Source organism: Anguilla anguilla, chromosome 9 (genome assembly GCF_013347855.1).
Source record: "Anguilla anguilla isolate fAngAng1 chromosome 9, fAngAng1.pri, whole genome shotgun sequence".
Taxonomy (NCBI): domain Eukaryota; kingdom Metazoa; phylum Chordata; class Actinopteri; order Anguilliformes; family Anguillidae; genus Anguilla; species Anguilla anguilla.
The window spans coordinates 10,135,163-10,140,459 of record NC_049209.1 but is presented as its reverse complement, the minus strand read 5'-3'; positions in this window follow the sequence as shown (position 1 = coordinate 10,140,459).

Below are 5,297 nucleotides of genomic sequence, written 5' to 3'. Positions count from 1 at the left end.
GCGTGCATGTACGTGTGTGTGTGTGTGTGTGCGCGTGTGTCAGCGCGTGTGTGTGTGTGTTTGTGTGAGCGAGTGCGTGCGTGTGTGTGTGCGCGTGCATGAGTGTGTGTGTGAGTGAGTGCGTGCGCGTGCATGTACATGTGTGTGTGTGTGTGCGCGTGCGTGTCAGCACGTGTGTGTGTTTGTGTGTGTGAGTGTGTGTGTGCGTGCGTGTGTGAGCGCGTGCGTGCGTGTGCTCGTGTGTGTGTGCATGAGTGTGTGTGTGAGTGAGTGTGTGTGCATGCGGGTGCTTGTGTGTGTGTGTCAGCGCGTGTGTGCGTGCGTGTGTGTCAGCATGTGAGTACGCGTGGGTGCGTGTATGTGTGTGCGCATGTACGTGTATGTGCGTGTGTGTGTGCATGTACGTGTATGTGCGTGTGTGTGTGCGTGCATGTACGTATATGTGCGTGTGTGTGGGGGTATCTTGTTCTCTTTATTTATTTATTCTGATGTTTCCCTCCCCTTTGACCTCGGCACATTGCTCCACCTCCCCGGCTATCCCGCCCCCCTGCCATTCCAAACACGGCCCCCCAGGGTGGCTGTTCATTGGTAGACGGGTTTCTGTGCACGCCCTGCATCTCGTACCGTTGGGAACGTTTCTGGGTGCGATCGTCGCTCGTTGATTATTGATTTGTTTCCTGTATGCACATGTCCCCGCCCCCCCCTGATACGAGCACCAGCTCTTACTCCAAACTCACTGTGACTGGCCCAGCTGGAGCTGCAGACACACACTGTACACTGTGCACGGCCCCGCCCACTTCCCTTATTAGGTGACCCCCCCCCCCACCACAGGCCCCCTCATTTCTGACATTGGGGAAACGTCCGACAAACCAGACCTTGCATTCTGGAAAACGCAGACATGTCCATCTATGCTGGATAAATCTGATTGGATGTTACCGTGGTAGAGAAGGGGCGGAGCTGAATTTCTAAAGTGTTCACTGTAATTCTACAGGAGATGAGTCTGTGAAAATGCCCAGCAACCGACATTTCCTCTTTTGAATTCACCAAGACACCAGAGCCTTCGTTTATTTCTGTTATTTTTCTATCGAATAAAAGAGGTGAGGTTTTTTGTTTTTTTTTACACGCGCACACTTGCAGCTTGTGGGGTTGCGCTCTTTCAGTGGTCTGCTCCTTGTTTCCCTCGCTTTTAAAACCTTTTTTATCGTGTTCTTGGGGATTAAAAAAAAAAAAAAAAGAAAGCTACAGGTTAAAAACAAAAACAAAAGGTCGACGAATGTGGACTTTTTTTTTCTACATTGAGGTGTGTTGTAGGTACAGTATTATTCCCGAGGGGTGAAAGGTCAGGGACCCAAGAGGATGATGGGATTGAGGGAGGGACCCCTCTGTGTAAAAAGGCATCTCTTCAAAGACATTGTGGAAATTGTATCATATTGTATTTATTTCATTTAATTTTTGAAAATATATTTTTCTTTCAAGGTCTGTATATATTGACATTAAAGATCATTATTGATGTATGGCTTCTTCCTGTTTCTTGCATTTGCCTCTGCGTGTAGTGATCACCGTGTTTGTGCACGTGTGTGTAGCGATCGCTGCGTGTGTGCACGTGTGTGTGTGTGTGTGGGGTGATCTCTACATATGTGCACGTGTGTGCACGTGTGTGTGTGGTGATCACTGCATATGTGCACGTGTGTGTGTAGTGATCTCTACATATGTGCACGTGTGTGTGTAGTGATCTCTACATATGTGCACGTGTGTGTGTAGTGATCTCTACATATATGCACGTGTGTGTGTGGGGTGATCTCTACATATGTGCACGTGTGTGTGTGGTGATCACTGCATATGTGCACGTGTGTGTGTAGTGATCTCTACATATGTGCACGTGTGTGTGTAGTGATCTCTACATATGTGCACGTGTGTGTGTAGTGATCACTGCATATGTGCACGTGTGTGTGTAGTGATCTCTACATATGTGCACGTGTGTGTGTAGTGATCTCTACATATGTGCACGTGTGTGTGTAGTGATCTCTACATATGTGCACGTGTGTGTGTAGTGATCTCTACACATTTGCACGTGTGTGTAGTGATCTCTACATATGTGCACGTGTGTGTAGTGATCTCTACATATGTGCACGTGTGTGTGTAGTGATCTCTACACATGTGCACGTGTGTGTGTAGTGATCTCTACACATGTGCACGTGTGTGTGTAGTGATCTCTACATATGTGCACGTTTGTGTGTAGTGATCTCTACACATGTGCACGTGTGTGTGTAGTGATCTCTACACATGTGCACGTGTGTGTGTAGTGATCTCTACACATGTGCACGTGTGTGTGTAGTGATCTCTACATATGTGCACGTGTGTGTGTAGTGATCTCTACACATGTGCACGTGTGTGTGTAGTGATCTCTACATATGTGCACGTGTGTGTAGTGATCTCTACATATGTGCACGTGTGTGTGTAGTGATCTCTACATATGTGCACGTGTGTGTGTAGTGATCTCTACATATGTGCACGTGTGTGTGTAGTGATCTCTACACATGTGCACGTGTGTGTGTAGTGATCTCTACATATGTGCACGTGTGTGTGTAGTGATCTCTACACATGTGCACGTGTGTGTGTAGTGATCTCTACATATGTGCACGTGTGTGTGTAGTGATCTCTACATATGTGCACGTGTGTGTGTAGTGATCTCTACATATGTGCACGTGTGTGTGTAGTGATCTCTACATATGTGCACGTGTGTGTGTAGTGATCTCTACATATGTGCACGTGTGTGTGTAGTGATCTCTACATATGTGCACGTGTGTGTGTAGTGATCTCTACATATGTGCACGTGTGTGTGTAGTGATCTCTACATATGTGCACGTGTGTGTGTAGTGATCACTGCATATGTGCACGTGTGTGTGTAGTGATCTCTACATATGTGCACGTGTGTGTGTAGTGATCTCTACATATGTGCACATGTGTGTGTGTAGTGATCTCTACATATGTGCACGTGTGTGTGTAGTGATCACTGCATATGTGCGTGTGTGTGTGTAGTGATCTCTACATATGTGCACGTGTGTGTGTAGTGATCTCTACATATGTGCACGTGTGTGTGTAGTGTCCGAAAATGTGCTGTCAAGACTGAGGACACAGTTTTGTTTACTTTTTCTTTTTTTTTTTTAAAACAGTGCAACCAAAGGCATCCAGAATTTTTACAATATGACAGAAAAGCAACATTGCTTTTCTCCTGTGGGGGTAGTCAGATATGAGTGAGTGGATTTGAATTTTTAAAAAAGTTTTTTAATTGGTGTTGCAGTTTCAAACTAACTTTTACATAGCAGACTCACACATCATTTTGCCTTGTAAACTAATGTTTAAAAAAAAAAAAAAAAATACTGGCAAACACGTTTGAGTATTTAGTTTTTAGGTTCAAACGCATGGAATTGTTTGTTGCCTTGAGAACGGCCTGAAAATCAATCTTCCTTCCCCTGCATATCATCTCCCTTACGTCCCCTGGCTGAGGGAATACAAGAGTATAACTCAGCCTTATTATAGCAACGCATTGATTTTTATTTTTGATTGAGTTTTTACATAACTGCCCCACTGAACCTTTATTAACATATTCAGATGGGTAACTTGGCACGCTCTCTGATCCGCTGAAGCAGTCCGCCAGCTTTCTGCCCTGGTGTAAACTCAGTCTGTGAGAGTGTTCCACTGGAATACGATACCTCACTCCCTTTGGGTTTGACTCTCCTTGGAAAAGGTTTAAGGGTGAGTTTGTAAAAAGCTTAAAAAAAACTTTTTTTTTTTTTTTTTTTTTTTTTTTTAACCTATTCTATTTTTTCTATTTTAGAGGTGCTCTCATTCTGTGCTGGGTTTGCCACTGTTGTGGGTATAAGACAATAGCATCATAAATAAGATTAGTTACTTTAATGAGAGATTTAAACCACCCCCCCCCCCTCCCCTGCTGTTTGAGATTGAGGCCCCACCCGTACAGTAGCTTTATAGACTTTACAGAAACTCCAGCAGTGTGCTAGAATTGAACCGACCCATAATTCCCAGTAGTATCTTTGTACAAATATATTCCATCTGTCCCAATGGTGTGTGACAACCAAGATGAGAAAATGTTGAATGGCATCCTGCGCAAACTAAATTATATGTGATTTTTGGGACTGGCAAGTCTATGTACTCAGTCTCTGATTTTATTCAGTTCAAAATTAGGCCACGTGCTTTGATTTCTCGAACACCATGTAACCAACTCCTTGCGGGAGTTATTAAAAGCAATATGAAATGTAGAGTAACAAGAAATGATAAAGGAACACAGCAAGCGTCCAGATTTCTTAACTGTAATTGTTTACCATTTCATTTTCCTTTTAAGTACGCAATTTGATTTGGGGTCGGAAGCATAGAAAAAATTAACTGAGTTTGATGTTGAAATAAAGGGGACGTCGAAGTGCTAGTTAAGTGTCTACATATTTTATGTTTGTGTTCGTGGGGCTTCAGATATAACCCTAAGCCATCTGGGACTATCTTTATATATCTCTCTCTCCCTCTCTCTCTCTTTCCCTTTCCCTCTCCCTCTCTCCCTCCCTCCCTCTCTCTTTCTCTCTCTCGCAGCCAAATGCTGCCCTCTGTTGGACTTCATGTGCAAATGCCAGTAGAGGATGATATTACATTGAACGCTTTACACTTAGCATCAGTTAGCTTGTGGGCACATTTACAGCCTCCTTAAGCATAGTTCTCTGTAAAGCATGATGTCCATCTCACTTTTTTAGATGCCATCTAGATAACACATAAAATATGTATACTGGAAAAATATACTGATGGAAAAGTGTATTTTGAAAAAATGAGGTGTGTTTACAGTTTAATTGGTGTTAATGTGAGCTTTGGATTTTAACTTTCAGTGCTTAGCAGGATCCCTTAACCACAGCTAGACTAAGATTATATTTCACATGTTCTCCATTGTTGCAGATGGATGCTAATCGAGGCAGTTTGGATGAAAGTGTCTTGGTCAATGACAGTGCTCCACCTGGGATTTGAACCCGCAGCCACCTGAAAGTTAACCAGTATATAACACTGCTGCCTGATTACCTGGTTCCCTTGAAGATGATGTCATTTCTGGTGTAATGCATAATTAGGTTTACAGAACATAAATTTCCACGGAGTGAAGCTCGGGGTCCTTTATCCACTGGTGTGGCTGAGTCAGCATGAAAGGCAGGCTAATTGCTCGTGTGGGATAGAGTGATTCAGACACCCGGTGATATATCTTGTCCTCCATCTCTTGCTCTTGATAGGGGGGTGCAGCGCAGCCA